Here is a 24,766-nt window from a genome sequence, read left to right as displayed (position 1 = left end):
GCTTGTGTGTGTATGTGCTAAGGCTCTCTCTTTATACAGGTGTTCACATTTTTCCTTTGTGGATTCTCTGGGATAGACTTCTTATTTTTAACAGATGCAAACTGCCTTCTTACAAGAATAGATTGTTATGCAAACTGATTCTCATTCTTATGATTCTTTCTCATGGGAGCTTAACAGGCTGGCTGTTAATTCAGCTGAACTAGCAATAAGGCCTGATTTTACAAGGCCTTTCTTTTCTAAGGTTTTTATTCTATCTTAGATAGATTATACAGATAGATTATCTTATTAAAAGTTTTTCATGAATCCTGTCTTTCAACTCACAATGAAAAAAAGAAGATAAAAGACCAGGGAAAAGGCAAAATCTGCCTTGTCATTTCTATAGTTAACCTTAATACTAGCAGTGTAAAAAGGTAGAAGGTAGACAGTGTTGCCTTTGTATTTCCATTCTAATGATGTGGATATTCTACAAGTGAAATGTTTAACATCTGGCTGGTAAGTTCACAACATAAAAATGAGCACTGCAAATAATTACCCATGTTTCAAAAATGTACGTAAATTAACTGATATTAGCAGATCTGAGAGCAAAAAAAAGACAGTTGGATAGCTGAAATAGACAGATGATCATCTGCTGTGTCATTATAGTTTGAATTTTATGTGTAATATTTCTTCTAATTCAACTCTAGTTGTGGTTTTCTTTTGTGACTTATTTCCTTGCTATGAGGGTTATGGAAGGTTCTGTGATGAGAAGGTTGATAAGATGGGACACCTCTGTGAAATTTTTCATTCATATCCTAAGATTACATCTGTTGTGCATTTATAAAGAATTAATGAGCTATGTGTTACCAGTTCAATTTATTGTGCTGCTTAGAAATGGACTGAGTGTGTTCAGAAATGTTGAAATAGTTCATCCAGCTATAGTGCAACTACTGTCAAATGTAATGAAATTAGTTTGTACCTCAAGGCTGGAGATGGCTTGTTCATTTGCAGTGATGTCTAAAATTTCCCCCTTTAGACTGACAAGTGAGAAGTGTTGTAGGGCAAGACTACCTAACCTCAGCATCTTTGAAAATGTAGTTATTCCTTGTTCTTTATTTCCCATATCTCCCACACCTAGCTCAGCATGAAGAAGGCATGGATCCTGCATCTGTATTTGTTTCTCTTTCCTACAATGAATTTTTTTAACTGGGAATCACTAAAAACATGAAACATAGTTTCTTAAACATTTTCACTGGGAATTTAATAAAGGAATCTTATCTTCCTTCTCTATTTATCTGAAAATCATCAATGATGATTTTCAGATAAATAGAGAAGGAAGTAAACACAGGGTAAACACAAAAATGAAGAACAGGTGATCTACTCTGTAACTTAATGTTGCTCTTCTATCAAAACATTCTGTATTTGCCCTGAAAGGTTTATTGGTCACTTTTCCTGGCATACTAAAACTAAACAAGAATATCTTGTATGTGTATCTGCCATCTGACAAGATCCGTATGGGTGGATATTATATGTTGTAATGTTTTGCACTGTGGAAATGTCAGTATATATTAAGAAGAATAAAATAATTGTTTTACTAGTTGTAACAATAGTTATTTATATAAAATCCATTCAATTTCCCTAAATTATATAACATATGGCATATATATAACATATATATAACATAATGGCAAAAGAGAAAAAATTAGAGTCCTCATCCTTCAAGAGCTCTTTCTGGACAAAATTGTCTTATCCTGAAGAGTTTTTATTGTATTTTAGTCCTTAGTTTAGTTATTTATCTCCCTGAATTTAACTAAAATGCTGAATATTTTAGCACTGAAAGCCTTTTCCTTATTCCCTTTGATTTCTTCAGTTTTTTAGGCTTTGTTCTTTGAGTCACTACTGACTTGCACATTAGGACTTCTAAAGAAAGCTGCATCTTACCTTGGGAACACAGGTGAGTTAAATTTTCCATCTACTGCTACGGTGAAATAAATTACCTTTTAATAAGTATTTATTGTTTTGTTTTCCTTGAAGCATCATGGGGAAATCATGAGTACAGTTTCTTTTGTAATGGGTCTGACCAATACCCTTAATCAGTAGAGAAAATAGGTGGAGTAAAAAGGAGTCAGAGTCCATCAGATTTTGTTGTACTAAATATCACTAGAGAGAATATATGTTGAGAGTCTGGCTGTAGTCTCCTGTGAGTTGTTGCTCTTTTCCCAACATCCTGTAATTTAGACCTGAGGATCTAAATCAATTTCACTTGTAGAAGGTCTGCTGATTGCACAAAACAGAACATCAGTACAAAGTGAATTTTCTCTGCACTCATTAGACTGTCACTGGACTGTGGTACTGCAGGATCTTGCATGTTTGAGATTAGAAAAGGAGGGGTAGAGAAGCAGGTGACTTTGTTTGTAGTGTTTTGTAGTTCTTTGTAGGTGTTTGTAGTTCTTTCAGCTGACACAGAACCTGTGACTAAGCAGAGCCCAGAGGACCAGTGCCAGCCCTTGCAGGACTTTATAAACAGATCTTAAATAAAAAAATATTTTTATAAAATTTCTTGATTATTTCCATTCTTACTTCAATTTAGACTTTGCTCCTGTCAGTTTCTCTTACTGCCTTTTTTCTGATTTCTGGGTGTTTCTGCAGCCTGATTTGAATATCATGAGCAGGCTATTTTATTGGATCATGCATTAAGTGAAGATAAACCAATAACTGTGGTTTCTGTGGAACTCCAAAGAAAAAAATCTAGCTTTCATATCTAAACAGAAACTTCTCAGTCTTAAGAGCAGCTAGTGTTTCTTATGTTTGTTAAGTTTCATAAGAGACAGGAAATGCAAAAACTGAATACAGTTTTTAAAAATTATTTTTAGATTTTTTTTTTTAAGCTTATGAGAGTCACATTGCTTCAGTAACCAGTATATCTCTTGGTATCATATTCATAGAGTAACCTGAAGGATTTAGGAAAATGAGTATTTTGAATTTTTTTCAGTGAATTTTATTAAATTACAGAAATATTGTAAATTACATATTCATAGGAAACTACCTGATGTTTTTTATTCTCCTATGAATTACTACAGTTTTGTATAGGATTTGCTTTAATCAGTAAGTCATTATATGTATCTTGAAAAATGTATTTATAAGAAGTTAAGGCATCTCTGATTAATTATCACATTCATCTTCATGGTGCATTATGGTTTTTGTATCTTCTTGAGTCTGTCTCATGATAATAAAAATACTTATTCAAATACTGGATCTAACTATTAATTTTTCTGCATATAGAAATTTATCTGTGGCAGTGTCTTTAAATGTCAGAGGAAAAGAATGATTAAAAAACTGTTCCGATGTATTTTTCTGAGCTTTCTCAGATGGTAGTCCTCAAAGGCAAAGGCAAGATCAAAGATGAAACTAAAGGTTTCAGGTCTTGAAGATCCACTAGTAGAGTATATTTTCTCATATGTCTTCAGACAGGAGACTACAGTGTATACCCTTGAAGGCCTTTCTGAAATGCAAACTGATGTGTTTTTAGTAGTGTTGATTGGGAGATCTTCAAAAGCTCACTCCTAATCTGAGCTACAGCACTGAAATCTGGGCATTTGTTCATCATCTGAATAAGGCATCAGAGGAAATGAGCTATTCTTCAGTTCTTGGTGTCACCAAATTAAGTCTCAAAGCTTTTGACTAAAATGCTCCTTCTAGGGAGGTGAAATACCAAAAAAGGTTAATAGAGGGAAACCTTAGGTGAAATTTGATTACTTATTGAACATACAGGAGACCAGGTCTTTGGAACATATCCAGCCCTTGGAACAGTGTTGAAGTCTAGGAAAAGCAAAACAGATATTGCAATTCTAATGGCTGAGGAACTTGGAAACCAGGGAAGAGATATTGGCATGTAATGGGAGAAAACCTGACTGCTGCTAATGCTGAGCCAGTTCAGTGGAAGTCTTAGAACTTTAATTTAATAAGTTGTAGTCTGGACAGCTCACTGGGACAGTGTTGTGATCTTTAGGTGCTGTTCACAGCCCTACAACCTCTTCAACTCTGCAGTTTAGTCCTCACCGAGCCCTTTCTCTAACCCAAAAGGCACATGTGCTCTTCTACGCTGTGTAGGCTCTTAAGAAAAGGCTGGATAATTACAAACACGTTACACTATTTTTTGTACACCCAAATATTAGAAAATCCTTTTCCCAGAGCAGAGATTTAGATTGGAAGTACTAAACAGTCCCTGTGGCTTTCTGCTTAAATAATAGCTAGGCTCTGACTGGAGCATGTCAGGTTTTTGTGGCTTCTAAACTCCAGTGGTAGAAGCACTCATTTGTTTCTTTGTCTCCTAATATGTTTGTTGTAACTTTTGCTGTTTTGCTTGATGAGAGCATGAAGGTCTATGCTTCACCTTGTAAACTCACTTTACTCTTCCAAATAAACATCTTATTTTCTTTTCCAAATTGCCAACTTTTAGATCTTTGTTTAATAAATACTGCGTGGGACTTCCAACTGGCTCATACAAGTGTTTAAAAATAAATTTTCTTTGTGTTGAAGTTAACTATTCATGCCTGTGGTAGATGAGGTTATTTCTGGACCAGTGATAGCTGATGGTATCTTTTTCTGCTGCTTCCAAAGAGCAATTAAGTCCAGGACCTTACAAGTCAGAGCCAGAGTCAAGCTGTCTACATGATTACTGCTGGAAACTCAGCTAAGTATCAAAGGCACAGAACAAGTTAAACATGTGCACAGGTATGCTAAGTCCTATGTGTGACATTGCATTCACTTGCCTATTGCATCTTTGATAATTTTTTGTAACTATTCACTGACTTTTTAAAAAGATCTCTTTCTATACTTTATCTGCTGTGCTGTTTTATCTTTCCATTTTAGTTAATTTTGTTAGTAAATGTGTTGCAATATAACAAGATCTGCAACACAAAATCTGGTATTTTAGCAAGCTATAAACCAGTCATAGATCCATCACTTAAATATGTATCCATATGGATTTTTTTAAGGAAGCTAAGGGAAAGGTATGAAAGGAAATACACCACAAAGTCTTACTATGTGTGTCTCATGAAATATCCTCGCTGTACTGGATAAAACTGCTGGATGAAAGAAATATTTATTAAAGAGCTCCACTTGTCATTTTTTCATGTAGGTTTATAAAAATTCTTGTCAGTGTCCTTCAGAGAATTGGTCTTCATTTTCTGTGGGAAATTTCAAATTGGATTTATTTGTTTAACTCTTACTTGTTCCAGTGCTTAATGTTCACTTAGATTACTCTTCTGTAAACTGGAAAATTTCTTGCAGGAAGCCAGCTCCAGCCTGGGCTATATGGAAAGCAGTGTGGCCAGCAGGGCAAGGGAGGGGATTCTGCCCCACTGCTTTTGTGAGATCCCAGCTGGGGCGCTGCATCCAGCTCTGGGATCCTCAACACAAGAAACACATGTACCTTTCTGAATGAGTCCAAGGAGGGCCATTAAGGTGAAGACAGGGCTGAAGCACCTCTCTTATGAACATAAGCTGAGAGAGTTTGAGTTGTTCATCCTGGAGTAGAGAAGGATTGAGGAAAACCTTATAGCCCCTTCCAGTACCTAAATAGGGCTACAAGAAAGCTGGAGAGAAACTTTTCACAGGAGCACGTAGTGACAGGATAAGGGGGAATGGCCTTCAACTGAAGGAAAGTAGGTTTAGATTGGATATTAGAACAAATTCTTTACTATGAGGGTGGTGAGGTACTGGAATAGGTTGTGGAGTCCCTGTCCCTGGAGGTGTTTACAACCTGAGCAACCTGATCAAGTGGAACATGCCCATGACAGGAGTGGGGGGACACAGGTGATCTTTAAAGTTCCTTCCAAGCCAAATCTTTATCTGATTTATGCAATCAGTTTGTCAGTGGAGCCAGTTTGACTGGAAGATAGAACTCTCAAGAGTCCCCTTAAATGTCATCATTGAAGGAATGTAGAAGTATTGGACAAGTTAGAGGATATATTTTTATTTTCAAAGGGATTACTTTGGGCTGTGATTAAAAAATGCATTCGGACCCTTTTAAACGATTTGACAATTACAGGGCTTCTTGGCTGTTCAGTGGGCTAAAATTGTTGTCTGTCTTCAGTGAACAGGAAGATTAACACTTGTGACAGGTTCTGAAGTAATCTTAGATCTTAAGGACAAGTCACGCTGTCAATGTTTTTATTCTTCTTTGGCATTCTTCTTACCTTGTCTGAAAATTATTGATCTTTAATAGTAGCTAGGAGAGAAAAGATGAACAGTATGAAATAAGTACACATAACTGACTTTTCATTTATATGCCCCAGGTACAGTCCAAGTAAAAGAGCACTGAAGAAGAACAGAAAATTAATGTGGATTCATGGAAAAATATGGGATATGACAACTTTAAAAAAAAAAAAATTGTTGCATCCAGTAGGAAGGCTTCAGCTTGCTTTTCTATAGAATAATTTCATTATTTAGAAAAGTCCTAATTATAGTTCATCACCCCTAGTTAAAGCAGTAATTATTAATTCTGATGACCCTTTACAGGGTCATTCAAAATTCCAACTGTCCTTGGGGTTACAAAGCTCGTGTAGTTAATAAATATTTTTCAGTTAGTGTTGTGAATTCTAAGTATTGAACAAAACATACTTTTAGTGTCTCTCTATGTATCTGTTACATCTTTCCAGAAAAATTATATTAAAATTCTGCTTAACAATATTTCATAATACAAAGTCATTACTGCTCATAAGAATGTTTGTCAAAGTGCTAAACTGTATGAAGGCTTCCAAAACCAGAAAGTTTGAAGTGGGTGTATTTCAGATAGTTTTGTATATTTGGTTCATACCATTGCCTTTGGACAAAATCTATACATCTCCAGAAACAAGACCTGGTGTACAGGACTCCTGAGGTCTCAGCTAAGATGATGGTGCCCCTGAGAAAACTCATTTAAGAAAGGGCAAAACCACTGGATGGATAGAGTGAGGGAAAAACTGCCTGAATGCAGTTTCAGGGTTTCCCTTGGGTATTTAATTTCAAATATTGGTCCCAATGCAAGTTTTTAAATATTCCATTAGAGCACCAGACTGATGGAAATTTCAGTTTAATTATTACCTACCAGATAATTTGCTGAGGTTAAGTTCTTGCATGCATCTGTTATGCAAAAGGAGCACTTTAGTTGAACAATTATATATATATGATATAAAGCTAGATTTCAGTTCTGTGAGAGAAAAAAAAAGATGCTTTTGAATTTTCTTCAGTTTTCCTCCTCTGTACAGAAATATTTTATGAGAATACAGCATCTCCAAATAATGTTTCTTATCATTGTGTGTCTGTCTTTAAAAAATAGGATTTCTTTTCAAATCTTGCCTTTTCTCACATCTTATACTAAGATTTGTTCAGTTTCTGACAGGCAGCGGTTCATTATCTGCTGCCCAGAGGTTGCCCCACTGAACCATTAAGAAAAGGTTTGTCATAATTTGATTGCTCCCTCAGCTGGGTAGAAATCTTGGACAGTAGCTCCTGGCTCTTGTTTTCACTAACATAGCAGGGGAATCTATTATCCCTGTATGGAGAAGAACAGTGAGGTGAAAAGGCTAAATTCAAGTCTCATTTTTGATCTTCTGGGAAAAGACTATCTTCATTTTAGGGATACTGTTATTATAAGATACCTAATAAAAAGAAGAGTCTTTATTCTAAAGTGTGTGGGGGTATTTTGGTTTTGTTTTATTTAACTTTTGCTGTCCTGTCTGGCATAAGCCTATCATCAGACATACAGGTTCTTTTTCCTTTTGTTTAATGGTTTGTTTGATTTGGTGAAAAGTACTTCTGAATTTTAACATTGTTATTTAAACTCAGTATATCATGAATTACACTAGAGTGTTTCTGAACTGAAAGAACTATGAAATGTGAATTCTGGATAATAGTCTTTCTGTATGAACATACAAAGATCAGATAGCGACGTACCCATTATCTTATCTGAAAAGACATTCAAAGAGCTCTGCAGTGAGGGATGAACTAAACAGCTAACTTTTTTTTTTTTCTTAATTATTCAAAAATGTCTTCTAGGAGTAGTAGGCAAAATAGCTGATGAGGTATTTTTTAAGAAAATAACCAGATGTGTTGCTGATGCTTATCTGTAAATTCTGTTTAAATCAAAGAGCCAAAGGGGGAAAATCAAATTTATTTATAGTTTTCATAAAACTGATTCCTGTAACTGTTTCATAAGGGAAAAGCATCATTTTATCAACTAGGCAATATCAAAAAGCACTAGCAAATTACTTGGAAAAGGGACAGAATAGATTAATCTAGTTGAAAGCAGTTTTGTGTCAGTTCTGGAGTTTCAGAAAGGAAATCAATGAGTAAGACCTCAGCTATGGTCTATTAACTCAGGTCTATTAAGGGAAAACGGAACAAAATCAGGTGCTGAGATATTGAACTTCAGTCTTGATTTTTAATATATTATACTAGGCAAAGTTAAATGTCTAACTGCCTGTTGCTAAGAAGCTAACATAAAATACAAGCTTACTAATTGAAGCACTGGAGAAGACGTGTTCACTTGATTGACTTCACTGAGATACAAAGGATTTGAAACATGTAGGAAGTGAATAATTATGGAAAATGATAGCAAAAAAAAATCAAGGATTTTTTTGATGCAGATGATCATAGGAATATTCATAGCATAGAGGGCTTGATCATGCTCAAATTTTTCTGGAAAGACCTGTAACAAATTATTTTCTTTTAAACCAAGTCTTAGATGAATTTAATATACAAAATGCTGTGATTAAAAAAAAAGAGAAAATATTATTTATTCTTATTTTTCTATAGTACCCTAAACAGAATTTGTAAATATATTATCACTGTTAAAAATTTAATGGTTTAGGTTTTCTTTGGAAATTATGCAACCAGTATAAGCTTTCTTATTGTAAAGAATAATAATTTCTAATTATTTGAATGAAAAGAAGTCTAGATATCTTGCAACATCTTTCCTATAATTTAATTTCTAATATTTTGCCTGCTATAAATATTTTTGTTATTTATTAATCATTTGTGTTTCCCATCTGACATTCTCTGAAGTCAATTTCATAAATACTTGATTCAGATCTATAAACTCTATAGGACATATAAGATTATATTTAGTGAAATATGAAATCTAGTTTTAAGCTTGCAGTAAGTGTGAGAAATAAATAAAAGAAGAATACGTTCTAGGTAAAATTTATCCTAGGCCTGAGGTGGTGAAACATGTATACTAGAAAGGAGTTGTAAGACAATAAATTTGGGTAATGTTTATGCTGCTTTTTTTCCCCCCCTCTTTGATATTTCCCATACACAATTAACACATCTTCAATTATAAGAGTGGGTCATCCTAACACTTAGAAAAATGTGCAGATATATATCAGGAGAGTAGCTTGGCTGAACAGTCCATAAAGGGCATATACTGGAGATTCAAATAAGGACAGGCTGCACAGCAGGAACTTGGAAACATTGCTTGGGACTGCACAGGTGGTGTCAGAAAAGCCAAAGCTAATTTAGAATTGAAGTGACAGGGGAAGTTGCAGGCAATTAAAAGATCTCCTGTTTCATGAGCAATAAGAGGATAAATTAAAATGTGGGTTTGTGATGAAATGTGTCAGTCACTCAGTGATGTAGAGGATACAGTTAAGGTAGAGACATCAGTGCCTTTTCTTACATATTCACCATAAGGTCCCACAAATTTTTATGCTAAGACACAGAGTCCAAACAGAACACAACAACCAGTGGAGACTGATCAAGTTGGAGATCTCTGTTACTTTTAGAATGATATGCAGATTGAGGGAATCCCTAATAAATGCAACAAATTCAAACCTTGGACTCATTTTCCAAGAATGAAAATAATGATAGAGGGAACTGCTACCTAAACAGCTTTGCCTTTTGTCCAGGAAAGGGTCTTGAAAATTATTTAAGAGAAGTGTGAAGTTTTTTTTAAGAAAAAGGGATACATCTACATGTGTCTTTTCTGTTGCCACAATGGTTGTGCAGTTTTTTTGCATCATTAAATAAGCCTTTATGCCCTTTATTTTAACACTCTATATTGAAATATTTAAGAATAGTGGATTTCTGATAAAAGTAGCTTTGATGGCATCATTTGCTTTAAAAATTTGTGTCAGCTTGGAGTTTTCTACACTCGCCTCATCATAAATGTGATGTCAGGCTACAAACTGAATGTCAGGCTATTTATTGAATCTGCCACACACCATTTTTTTCTTTTATTTGTGTGGAAATATCATACTAATTGTGGGATGCAGTGTATTATATCCATTTAGAGTGGCCTATGTATATTCCACACATAAATGTTTTAACCAATATTGTATCTTGCAAGGAGTTTAGCGATTAGAACCTGGACAAATAATGATAAACTAAGAAAAGGAAAGCTCTATCTTAGAATGAGGTGGGCAAATGTACACTTTGAATTGAAAGTTCTTTTAGACTCCTCCTGGATCTAGTCTCCCATTTATAGGGACAGATATACTTTGAGGGAAAAGTCATGTACAGTAATTTAGCCTGATAACAGGTTCTATTTGAGAAAACTGAAAGGTCTGCATTAGAAGTTTCTTTGAATAGACCTTAGTTTTCAGGCATTAAAGATTATATTTGCTGAGGAGTGATAACCACTGTTAACAGAAAAATAGAGCTGTAATAGCTAATAAAAAACTGGTAACAATTTATAAGTCTTTAGTAAGTCAAGTTTCTTCTGCTGTGGTCTTCATATCAATTGACTGGTTAGCTAACCCTCTTTTAGGAATGTATAAATTAATAAATGAGTAGATATTGAGGCGAGACTAGAAGAATGACTCATGCTTGCAGAACAGCAAATGTAACTTGGGTATTATACCTCATAACAGTACTTCATTTTTTTCCCTCTCATAAACTGTATTTTACCTTGTTCTTTTTTTTCTTTTCTTTTTTTCACATACTCCAGGTGATCAGGTTTGATTTTTTTTTCTAACCACCTTTGATATTTTACCTTCAACTTAAATTAGTCACAATAAATCAAGTAACACAATGTGCCTATTAATGTTGGATGAGATGAGCAAGCTTCCATAGGGACTACAAAAAGGTGGTATGGGGGTGTGATTTAACAGATATGTTGACAGATTATTTCTTTCATATCCATTCAGATAGCTGCTATATTCTAAAAAGCTTAGTTAGGTGACATTTGCATATATTATGAAACTACTATTTATTTGTTTCCCCACCTTCCTCCATTCAATCAGATGTTTAATCAGTTAGGCTGTTTGTGCATTTCCATGCTGTATGTAACAAGAGGGAAAAAGCAAAAGGACAACTTCTGTTGTAGCAATCTCAAGAAAGAAGGTACTTCTGAAGTTACCAGATTTCAGAAATGAAGTGGGGACAGCTAGATAGGCTTAACAGACTGGTAACAGTAATATAACATAACATTGCAGCTGCATGGAAGTCTTTTCCAGAAATGGGAAAAACAAGTAAGTGGGAACAGGCCAGCATGGATTTACCAGGAATAAGTCAGACCTGACCAATTTGATTGCAGTCTCTGAAGAGATTTCTTGGTCTGTGGTCCTAGGGTGACCAATGCAAGATAGCATCAATTATTTAAAAGATATGCAAAAGTCAGTATTTCATCAGTCTCAATATAAATTTCTAAATCTATGTTGTTTATCTCTTCTTTCCCCTGCATTCCAGTTATTCTTAAAATTTCTACTTTTCCAGGCTTTCATAGTACAAAAAACCATGTATATTTACACACATAAGTATAAATTCACATGACAGTGAATAATGGGTGATTGTATTTTCTGTGCAGTTTATTGTGCTTTCTGTAATGTCAGTCATTATTCTATCTGACATGGATAGCATTTTCAGATTGATGTGTTTAAAATTAATGAGGCATTTCTTTTCTCAGAGAAGAAGTTAATAAAGAACATTTTTCCCCATGAATTAGGTAGAAGAATTAATACAAATTAGCACAATTTTTAGAGTTTTGTGATTTTTTTTCTTTCTTGCAATGCATCTTAATAGTTAGAGGCTGAGGGAGCTGCAGTGACAGGAATACGAATGTTAACTTAAAAATTATTGGAAAAAAAAATCTTTCTTCAGGGATGAAAAAAGAAGAATATAAGGATACTCATCAGCTTTTCAATGTAGGAAAAACAAATTTTAAAGTCATCCAATCGTATATTTTTTTTGTCTTCATATGTATAGCAGTTGCTGACTGGAGAGAATCACATATGAAATGAGAACCCACAGATTTAGGAATTGCTTGAGATGAAACTTGGCATTCACCTTGAATTGTAAGTGGCTTCAAATGCAGCTCTTGTTAAACCAATCACAAGAGAAGGAGAGAAAATTTTGAGAAAGAAAAACCTTAAATATGAAAGTCATTGTTTGTAAATAGTTTTACCAGTTTACTGTTCATTTTAGCAAAATTTTTATATGAAAAGGAGTCAGGGTCTTCAAATAAACTCTTTAAATATCAGTCTTGGAACTGGAATGCACCCTATGATCTCCTAGGGAGCTCTATATGTAACAGATACACTAGAATATTGTAACTTTCTGAAGTCTTTGGATGTAAACAGAATATTTTGATGCAATGACATTATCATTAGTATGTATATCATTTTAGTTCATTTTTCTAGCAAAATTAGCCTCTGAACATTATTTACTTCATTATATTTGCATTTGTGAAAACCTAGGAATTTCCATCTTTTGTTGTTTTCAACTGATGACCCTTTTTAATGAAGAATCTCTTTTACTCTCCTGTTTTTGAATCAGTAAAATGGGGCTATTTGCACCACCTTTATCGTGGTGCTATTTGGTATTTTGGGGAGATTTGATTCAATTGTATGACAATCAGTGGCAGTAGTTTTGAGCATACAATTTTCACTCTTAAAAAGTGCCTGAAAATTATTTACAAGAAATAAAATTAGCTCAGACTGGCCATGTGTAAAGCAGCTTGCTCCTACCTGCAAGTACTCCATGGGCTCATTATCTTGGAGACAGCAGTGCTGTGTTAGCTACAGCTTGAAGTCTCTGGCTACGAGCTGGCTTAGGGCAATAGTGTGCCCAACAGGTATGGCTATATTTAACCACATGCATATTCTTAAGAATACCATTTTGGCAAAAATATTTGGTTAAGAAGAACTCCATTCTTGTACAATATTTCATTTGCTGTGCACATTCGTATGTGGACCTATATATGGTGCAAGTATGTATTGAGCTCTCGTGTTCGTTTCAGTGCATTGGGCAATAATGCCACTGTTCTGAAGTGATGGTATGAACTGTTTAGCCAACAGTATATTTGCATTTTAAATTATGTGCACATGTAAGGCCATGGTATAGAATGAACTTCCAGCAGAGATGTATAGGATGTAGTTTAAATGTTTTACACACATGGGTAACTCAGTCTTGCTGGTGATAACACAAGCTAAATTACTTCAGTTCTCATCTTCTTCCATCACCTTCCAAAGTGTCCAGAAATACTGACAAGTTATTTCACAGTTTATTGGAAGGGAACTGGAACAAATCATGCAAAAAAGATATCACAGGATATACTTCTAGAAGAGTCTGCAGCAAGGTGCAGTATCTCTGAGGAAATGTTTACTCTCTTCTATAGCTTTTTTTTTGATGATTTACGCCAAGTAATCCTGAGCACTCTAATCCTCTGAATTGACACTGAAATGAAGCAGCATCCTAAAAGATTACATGCTTAACTTCCATCAGGTGTCTGACTGAATTTCTTTGTAAATTTTAGAAAGAGAATTGTTTTATAGCATTGCATTCTTTTAGAGCTTCCTTTAAATTACTTGAGTTTTTTGAACCCTTATGCTACCTGGAATGTACATACCCTCCCCTTTTTCTCTCATATTTCTTCTTCATTAAAGCCTGCCATTTCTTTTGAAATGTCATCTCATACAGCTGCCAGCTATACAAGCATAAGTGCAGAAGAATTCCTGTAACTGTTGCCTATTAAATTTAAAATGAATTTAGAGAACTCTTGCATTGCTACAACATCTGGGCTACTGCATTCCTATTTAGTTCTGCCAAACAGTTTAGAGCAACAGTGGGAGTAGAGAACATTTCTGCTGGATATGCAGTAATTTATCTTTGTTGCGCTGCATGTGTAATTATGCAAATTTCACATTTGGAAATTTATTTCATTGATCAAGGAAGAGAATACAGGTGATATGATGTTCTCACTAAAACATAAAAAATACAATGGTGGAAGCAAGAGTAGCATTTATGATGTTAGTGTTCCTACATATTTTTAATCTTCCTAGGAATATACCAAATTAGCAAAGCATAACAGAACCAGCTGGAAGCATCTTATAGTTTTACTATAAGCATCATCATGATTTTTTCTGTCTTTTAATATTCTTTAGGTATTCTGATTTCAAATTAGGACCAGCTTGAAAAAGGAGGCTGTCTGCTCTAGATCTGAAATTCTTCCTGTTTAGGATCTCCTAATGCTTCTCAATAGAAGCTTAATTTAATATAGCATTAAAAATTTGGGGTCCCGTAAATTAATTAATGTGATATAGAATTTATAATATTTAGGACTACTGCTTTCATCTAGGAGAGGTACCTTTAATAATTATCAGTGATTTTTTGAGCAACCTCAAACATTAATTCCTGGCACCTATCTGATGCCTGAGACTTTTGCATGTCCAGGTGGGTTAAGTGATACCCAACTCTTCAACTACATTCTGCCTACCTTTCCTTCTGTTGGTGATGCACACACCTTTCCTTCTGCTTTTCTTCTTTTCTTTTGTTAGTTTCGGTTGCAGCTGACCTTTGGCGTTCCTGGCTCTGTTCCTATGTGTGCAGACAATGCCTTTGTGCTGCTGCTTTCACCTTAGGTCATGTGTGATCTCTGTCCTAGTGCAGGCAGTCACTCTGTGTTCACCCATGCTGGCCTTCTGCAGTGCTTGCTTGCCTTCCTGCACACTGGAAATGAGCATTCCTCTGCTCTGAGAATCAGTCAGGTCTCCTGCACACCTTTGCCTCCTGAGGCAGTTTACAGTGCAGTGCTGAAAAGCAGGTACCTGAAGAGGCTAAAAATTGATTTTCTGAGGCCCAGGATTATAATCCTGTCAATCTTGCTCACTTCCGTTAAACTCCAGAATCAATACCACAGATTGTGTTCTAGAGGACATTATGATTGGAAATATCCATTACAAGCTTAGCTATTGCTGAGAGCTACAGCTAAGAAAGTATTACAGATAGTGTAAACTAGTATACTAAGGAAACATTCCTTACTAAAATTTTATGGAAGGTGGTGTTCAGATGCACAAGAAGGAAAGCTGAAATGATTGTCCCATCACAGCCTCTCTTTCTGATGTGGAGTATTCTAATGCAGTGATAAAGATTACTGTTTCTCAATGTGTACATTCAGAACACTCTCCTCAGATTCATATGTGATTTGTGCTATTTTCCTCTTGTGCTCTTACTTTTACTTGAATTTATAGTTCCTGATTTGCATTCATTAAAATTATCATTTTTGCCATTGATTTTTGTATTTTTTTTTGTTTTTCTAATCAAGTGTGATCTTTAATATCTTTGAATATATTTTAAAAAAAGTCTTAGGTGATTTCTATGTATTGGAGAATTTTTTTTCCTTTTTTCCTGGATAATGCTTAATGTGTAATGAAAGCAGGTGTTCTTAATGCATCATGTCCTCTTCAGTAAGAGACTGGTTTGACCAACTTTCATTCGAGATGACTTGTTTCTGAAATCTCTTAAATTATCCTGAGGGATGTATTTTCTCCCTTTTCTGCAAAAATAGAGAAAACAGATTTCGATGTTTTACCTCTTGCTGAGTGTCAGGTATGAGACCAATATAAATGCTTCGTCTATAAAAAAGTTCAGACAGAACTCACATCATTTTATACATTAGAGATCTCTTAATGAGATGTGAATATGCAGAAATCCTGGTTTTGGTTCTGTTGCTCAAAGATTCACTTATCAGTGCTGTGATCATTTTCTCTTCTTAGTACAGAAAATTCTGCAATGTAGAATACTACACACCACAAAGGGAAATTTGTGATGAGAAAACCTATCTGTCAAAGATGTAGTAGAATTTTGTTCTATAACTAACCTTAACATTGACTAACAGGAAGTAACAAATTGGTATTTATCATGGTGAAGTTACTTGTGGCAGCACTTTTTACACTTTACACATAAATGTTACAGCACAGTGTACTTCCTGACTTCCACCCTGCCCTGCAGCTGCAGAGGACAGCAGCAATTCTGAATTGCACTAACCTTGTGACAGCACTCCAATGTAAAATGGCATATGTGCTGAGAGAATCAGCTGGCCCGGGAGCTGGCACCCGCAGAGCTGATGAGATAGGTCAAGTCAAGTTTAAACTGACTCTGAATGTTACAGCAGGCTGAAGTTTTCCTCCCTGCCATATTTCAGATTCTGGCTGCTCAAGCCTGGAGTTTTGATTCAAGCACAGATGTGGGCTGACAATTGTTGCCTGTAGGAGACCTGCTTTTAGGTGGAGGCCTATTGTGTCTTAGTAGGAACTAGTTATACTTTGGATAAATTACCAGAATTGGTTTCTAATCACTAGTTGAGGCCTAAACTCTTTCTGAATTTTCCAAACAAGATTAATATTTATAAGCAAACTAAAACATGTTTCATGTATATTTTTCCTATTCCTCTCCCCCAATTTTCATTCTCAAACTGATAGAATCTGCAGTTTGTCAATAAAATGCACAGAGAATTTTATGTGCAAGTTTTGTAATTTATACAAAATGTGGATATTGGATATTATGAAATCAAAACACGTTTGAATATACATTATCTCTTCCCTATGTTCAGAATTTTAATGCTCCTCTTTTTACTCTCAAACCTCAAGATTAACACTTCAGTAATCCTTCTCATAACCCAAAGAACTACTGTTGCTGCTGACTTGCATATTCCTCAGTACCAAATCTTAAAAAGAAAGAAAAATTATCTTTTTCTTCCTCAAATTTGCATACTCTTTTCAATGGTTTCCCTAGTCAGCCATAGAATACAAACTTGTGTAAAATAGTAATGAATAAACCTTGCTTCTACAAAAAGTGGTATGAAATAATCATTGTTATTGTAAAATATGGTCTTTGCATACAACACTAGCTTAAGGAAAAAAGATCTAAAATATGTCTGTTTTTCTCACGGTGTGGAGAGAGGTGTACTGCTTCAATGTGCTTTAAACATGTTTTTCACTTAGCCTGTCACATAGTATGTTTTATTTTTGTACCTATCTATTTAGTAAGTTTAGTAACATTAAAGGACAAAGGCCTTTTTAATATAATCTTTGACTTTTCTGTTCTATTATTCATGTTCTTTCCTTTTTTTAATGTAATCTGCTTTGCAGAGGAAGCAGAAGAAATGCAAGTTAGATTTATTATTTTAATAATTATTCTGTGAGATTTAAGAGGAATGTGTTGAGAGAAAGCTTTCTTCTTTCCCCCCATCCCCATCATTCACTCGAAGAAGGTATGGATTTTTTAATTGATTTGTACCAATGTAATTATGTTGAAATAATTTTTACTACTAGCAAGTAGCCAAAAGATAAGTTGTAGTGCAGACAGGGATGAAACATTGAAACTTTATCATCTGACTATAAAATTGATTATATTATTTTTTAAATTAACATTTAAAAGAGTTATGAAGTAGACCTCCACCATATATTTTAAGTACCTAATCTGGTGTGCTAAAAACAACAAATTTTTATACTCTGTTATTAATTCTTGATGAAAATGTGCCTAAAGTAAAGGTTAAAATGAGAAACTTTTGTTTGATGTTGTTGATATTTTCAGTATAGCTTCACATATATTAATATTATTGTTTTACAGGAAGATTAATACACAACTTGTTTTCTAGAACAAGAGAAAAATGTGAAATTTTTGCTCACTGGCAGAGCATAGGAAACTGAAAAGTCCTTGATGTAGGATGAGCACTGCTGAGTAACAACTAAAGATCAGTGTGTCATCAGCATTATCCTCTTGCTAAATTCATACCGCAGCATCATACTGCCTACTGGGAAGAATCTTAACTCTATCTGAGCTGAAACCTCAGCCAGCTTCTCTGTTGCCTTCCAGCCTTATAAATTGAGGCAACTCTGTGGCCAGGTATCATCACCACAGAATGGGTGGAGAATTACAACAGCATTCGCTGATGATCTTTCCTAAATGATATGCAAATGTGTAGATTCATCAGGCTAGTGTTTTGTCCTGCAGCATAGTAATAGTGCTCAAAATATTTTGAAAGGTCATTAAATTTGCACTATTCACTCTGTTATGACACTTCTACCAGAATATACCTGTGAAAGATCATGTTTCACCACCTGAGATAGACTCCTACCTCTTAGTCTCATAAAAATTTCCAAAGTTGGATACCTGTGCTGTGTAATTCTGGATACTTTCAGTTGTGGTCTTTGGGTAGAATTCTGCTCCATCCATTGCCTGCCAAACTTACCATAATGAAATCTGTGCAAGCAAAATACTTGATAAAAAGCAAGACATATTTCCATGTCTTGCCATAGTGAGTATTAATTTAAAAAAACATATTTTGAGTGTGACTTTTCAAAAGCTGTGAATCCATTAGACATATATTCTGGCTTTTTCCACTGGGTTCCTGAAGAGGTTCCACCAAATTATCTACAGTAGATAATTTGGTGCTGGGAATCCTGTCTGATGCCAGTAGGCCTGCAGAAATGACTGAACTATGAGGAGTGACAGACCTCACTCTTATGTGACTGCTTCCCAATTTTCTAGCTCATTATGAAGGATATACTACAAATATAGCCTAAGTGTTAGAACTACAGATGTTAATGATGTTAATTAATAGTATCAAGTTGTTAATCATAATTTTAAATGTTAGACCATTTTTCATTGCATTGAAGAAAACTGACAGTTTTCTCCAGTTGTAGGTTGTTCTGAAAAGCTGACAGATTTGTGATCATTCTTGTTTCTAAAACTTGAAGACAATTGCAAACCTGTGCTAGCAATATGCTAGGGAAATGCCCTCAGGCAATATTTCATGTTTAACATTTAAACTCATTAGAATAGTGGAAACTCATTATGTATCTTAATATGTATATGTTTCTGCTAGAAAGAAAAACAGGTGTAAATTGATCCTGAAATTGTGCATATCTTTAACATTAAAAGGGAGGTACGCATTGCATGGCACTGTTATGTCTAATATTTCAGAACACTGAACTGACAGCAATTGTCAGAAAGAATGCTTGGCTGCCATATGATGTACACAATACCTGCCAGCAGGCTAACCTGGAATTCCAGCTCAGCAATATACTCAAAAACATGTGTTGAACTTTAAACATCGCTGAAATTAATAGGTTCTAGAAATGAGTTTTACCTGAAGCAAATAGGTTTTTTTACTATGTTGAATCACTACCTCTGTAGGTGTTATTTCATTGAGTGAAAAAAAATAGGAAGACTGATTCTATAAGTATTTCTATAAACTCAAGCTTCAAACTTTGCTGGGTTGCAGACAGGGTGGATATCAATATCAACACTCCTGTTGACTGTAGCAAATAATAATGGAATTTCAAAAATAGTCATGATTTTAGAAATTTAAGGGTGAGATTCTATAAGGTCTGAAACAAGAGTTTGTATATTTTCCTTCTGCAAGCATATATGTGTTATCTGGTGTTGCTGATCAAACTCCATGGTCCTTGTTATTAAATGCTACCAGCTTTAACTGGTTTTCCTACAGGATGTGACTGTTCAGGTTTTTCTTTTGGTCAGCAATTTTTCATCTAAAATAAATAAAATTTCATGTGCAGTAGTTCAGTCATACTAGGGACTGCTTCTTAGAAAAATCTTTGGAACTGTGGAACAGAAGTATGTATTTATTAACATACAAACTACTCAAAAAGTATTGAAGGTGCCAGTGACAGGGAGAACATTGGTTGTATTATATCATTGAATAATATCTCCTGGTATGGAAATGGAAACAAGGATTTCAAGAATAATCCTGAGAGCATGGCAAATGAAGATTCCAAGAATTATATATCTGTAAGCAACTTCACAGCAATTTCTGCTAATGTTACTTCATTAATTCTAATATTAAGAAATATATATTTCCAGGTGTAAGGAGATGGCTGCTTACATTTTATTTGTTTATAAGCATTAAACCCCAAGAAGCTTTATGCTTGTTCTTTCATCATCAGTCTCAAAAATTATAATTAGCTTATTTTTTCTTGTTGTGCATTGCTATTGTTAGGGATTCATCTTCAAATTTTCCCAATACTTTTCTTAGATAAATACTTAATTCTGCTTATATATAAATACAATTACAGTTTATCATTGGCTTTTGAATCTCTTTGCATTCATTAATCCTGCACATTGTTTAAACAATGATGTGATTCAAATATTAATAAAAGAAGCTTTCAGGGTTCAATATCTCTGTACACATATTTTGGAAGGTGTTTTTTCATGATATAAATTATAATTCAAAAGTCAAAATTTTCATTTAATTGGTGTTCTTGTGCAAGGGATTAATTTTCAAGAGGAGCAATTAGATTCAACAGAAAGCCACAGTTATAAAGGCAGAGATGGAAAACCATCACTATGGTGATGGCAGTGTGTTGTCATATGTTTCCTTTTCAATGTATCTTGCATGGGATTGAATGTAGGTAGCTGGAGCAAGCCAGCATGTGATGCTAATGACCTTCCACTTAATTGAATGGCTCCTGAGCCATTCACTGGAAGTGGGGAGATCGTACTGCTAGTGCTCAGCCTTGTCAAATGTGACTGAGAATGTTAGGGCAAAATACTGATGAATAGAGACTACCTTTCACACTGAGGGAAACTATCTAGGGAAGGAATTAATGCAGAAAATTCTTTTAAAGTGTCACAGAAACATGTTATAGACAGAATTAAGACAGTTTTTACTGATAGATCTTCACGTATCACCTCATTCCAGCTGAAACCTTTCAATTTCAAAGCTTTTGGAAAAACATCACGAGTTATCTGTGCTATGGTATATTTTATCTAGAAATTATTTTTGGTACTCCTACTAACAGAAAAAAATTATTACTGGAGTAAATTTAATTAGCCTGTGCTTCATGCACACTCAGAACTTATAACACGCAGTCAGGTTTTGTAATACAAGGTTAGTACTCTTGTAAATAAATTCTAATCCGTGTGAACTATAAGATCTTCCATGGCTGCACATAAATACCTGCCATTTTGGTACTTATTTGGTATAACACTTCATTATACTGGAGGAATACTGAATGGTATGAAGATTCTCAGGCCTTCATTATCCTGGAGAAATACTGAGTGTTATGAAGATTATCAGGCCAAGATAATTGCCTGTCATGAGTTTTTATTTTGTCATTCACCCTTAGCTAACAAGCCAGTGTAACAGGGCATGATGTGCTGTCAAAATGATTTGACAAGCCTGGGAAGTTTCAAAGACAGTACCTTGTTGCATGAGATTTTTTATTTATTTATTAGTACACTCCGAAGGAATATTTTAAATATGCTCATTACCCTGTTTGCATAGTCCATTTGAGAGAGTGAGCACAGAAACATTGTAATATTTTTTTCCAGCAGCCTGGAGCTGGCAGCCTATAGGGAACTACTGTGAGGAAATAGCACAGGACCCATGACTGATTTCTCTTTACTTCCTAATTCTGTATTTTTAGTTTGCATAATAATGCCTCATGGCCTTGATCTTTATTAGGTCATCTGTTACAATAATACATTAAAATACTAGTTATGGAGAATTTGTTTCAGATTGAAATTTGAATTTTTTCAAACTTTTGCAAACTGGGAGACAGTTCCTATGTCTTTGTCATGATAGATCATAAATTTAAGAGTATAAATACTTTTATTTCCTGCTGAATGTCCTTCCTGCAAGATTAAATGACAGAGACAAATACAAGTAAATATATTCCTCTATCCCTTGACAAATAGAAAAAAATTCCACTCAACTTGTATTTAATTATAGATCATGATGGAAGGATAATGCAAGTTCCCATTTTATTAGCCAAACAAAAATGCATTATACAGTTCCCACAATTTGTGCTGAAGCAATCTGTATGTTCCTGTTGAATGAGGAACTACTATGAGTATGGAATTTTAGGAATATATCTATCCCTATCTCAGGCTTTCCCAGTCAGTCTATTGATGCAGTAGGGTAGTAGCAGGGTTCCTTGTATGGATTGGGAATCTTCTAGATGAGCATAACATGATGTTTATCATGTGTGAAGGAGTCTGATGCTTTCTTAAACATCAGATATGTTCTGTATCCAGTAGGTCGGAAAAGATGTCAGAGAATCCAATCTGTGACCAAGCACCACCTTGTCAACTAGACCGTGGCACTGGATGCTACATCCAGTCTTTTCTTAACCACCTCCAGGACAGTGACTCCATCACCTTCCTGGGCAGCCCATTCCAATGCCTATCACTATTTCTATGAAGAACTTCTTCCTAATGTCCAATCTAAACCTCCCCTAGCACAGCTTTAGACTGTGTCCTCTTAAACTATTTCTGGTGTTGCCTGGGAGAAGAGACCAACCCTCATCTGGCTACAGCCTCCTCTCAGGGAGTTTCAGAGAATTATAGAGTCTTCCCTGAGCCTTTTTTCCTCCAGGCTAAATATCTCCAGCTTCTTCAGCTGCTCCTCAGAGGACTTTTGTTCCAGATGTCTCAATATGGCTACAACAGGCAGACATGATAAGTCTGATGTTTTAGCAGTTGATGTGGGTGGGCATTATGTAGAATCACAGAATGTCTCAGATTGGAGGGACCCATAAGAATCACCATAAGTCTAACTTCTGCTCCTCAGACAGCTACCTAAAATCAAATCGTATGACTAAAATCATTGTCCAGGTGCTCCTTGAACTGTAACATCATGAGTTCTGTGATCACTTCCCTGGGAGGCCTGTTCTAGTGATGGACTGCCCTGTCAGTGAAGGACTTCTTGTTAAAGTGAAATCTGAACATCCCCTGGTGCAGCACCATGTGAAGCCATATTGTGTACCCATTTAGAGTCTGGCAAGCAAGGAAGTGCAGGGATGTATTTTAACCTGTACTGTTAGCAGGATACAAGCTGAAATGAACTGATTTCAGTATTGCAGTTACAATAGAGCTTCTCTGAGGATGACTTTGTCAGATATTCTGTCTTCCCCTGAAGTTCTCCCTAAACTGTTCTGACAAAGAGGTCTGCATATGTCAGAAAACGATTTTCCAAGAACCTACATTACAATTAAAGACAAAATTTTCATATCTAAATGTCTTTAAGCTTTGCTGTCACAGTGGTAATAGATCTTGGTAAAGTAGGATTAGGACTTTGCATGTTACTAGTTCTGGATAATTGCATGCTGTGTTTTGAACTAATTTTAAATTCACTTCATGCCAGCATAACTGTGAAGAATGCAACAAAGTGGAACCAATCTGTCCTAGCTAATACCAGATCTCTAGAGGTGCACCCATGTTTTAATGCATGTTCTAGAGCTGCATCAATAGTTATTATATTTTTGTTTACCAGATTAATAATTTACATAAAGTTCCTAATATGTTGTTCTTGCTTTCATAGGACTATAAAGTAAGAGAGAGAGGTACCTGTTAATAGAAAACGTTTCTTTGTAATAAAAAATTGAACCACTTTTAAAGTTTCAGAAAATAGTTCGTTTTATTAGTGGCTTTGTTACTCAATTGGAAACAAACTCTGAATCCATTTGAAGTTTTATTTTCCCCCGGGAAGTTTTTATTTCTAATACAATAGAGTATCTGTCAGTACAGAATCAGATTAATTGCTATGTTTCTTAGAAAATGAGACTGAAAGAATAAAATATTTTATTTTTTAGATATTTTTCACATATTCTTACTTTCCATTTCCTTTCATATCTTTTATAAATAGATGTTTTTCTTTAATAACACTAGATATCAGATATTTCTGATATTATAAATCTCCATAACAAATTATGATAGTCATGTTCATAGTGGTACATCAGGGCATATCAGTTTTAATACTGATCAAAAATCCTCTGGAATTTTTACAAAGTTTTGGGTTGTTTTTGTTTGTTTTTTTTTTTTATTCTCGGGTTCAGTGGAATTTTGTTCAGGCCTAATGATCTTAACAGCTTTGGTAATTTCAGTTGTGCTGTAGGGAGTGGGAAAGATTATAACTCTTATTCCTAACTTGTAATTCTGTTTGATTTTTAAATTTTTAATCAGTCTTTTCTAAAAATTTGTATCCATGATGAATGAAAACTAGCAAGGATAATGGAAATTTCTGATTACCTGATTTTATTTGTCAAAAATAAATGAAAAGCCAAAGAATTCTGTTCTGCTGATAAATATCTTTGATCTCAGTAGTAGCCCAAGCTAATTAGGAAAATATGTTTCCAGAAAAATCAGTTTTCTTTTTTCCTTTGCATTGTCTGGTTGTACTCTGGTAAAAACATGCTACACTATTAAATTTTGAATTTGGTCCCACTGCTCTAGGTGATAGTATACCTATCACTTCATTAATTTTATTATAAATTTCATTAATGAGGTCAAGGGAGAGTCTTATGTTATTGTTTGAATGTTTCTTTTTATTAATTAATTTTGGTAGGAATTATTGTAATAATTTTTGCTATTGCTTATGTGAGTATTTTGCAGACTGGATTAATTAAGAAAATTGGCCTATAATTTCTGCCATTACCCATATCCTACCAGGTTTCAAAATTACAGAAATAATTACAGTCCTAAGAGAGTCAGGCAACTTTTGAACGCTGCATTATACATGCTATACTAAATGTCATGGAAGACTTGATTAAAATATTAATGCATCTCA

This window comes from Lonchura striata, chromosome 1A, assembly GCF_050655825.1.
Source record: "Lonchura striata isolate lonStrDom1 chromosome 1A, ASM5065582v1, whole genome shotgun sequence".
NCBI lineage: Eukaryota > Metazoa > Chordata > Aves > Passeriformes > Estrildidae > Lonchura > Lonchura striata.
The sequence above is the reverse complement of the archived record's forward strand: the minus strand, read 5'-3'. Positions refer to the sequence as shown.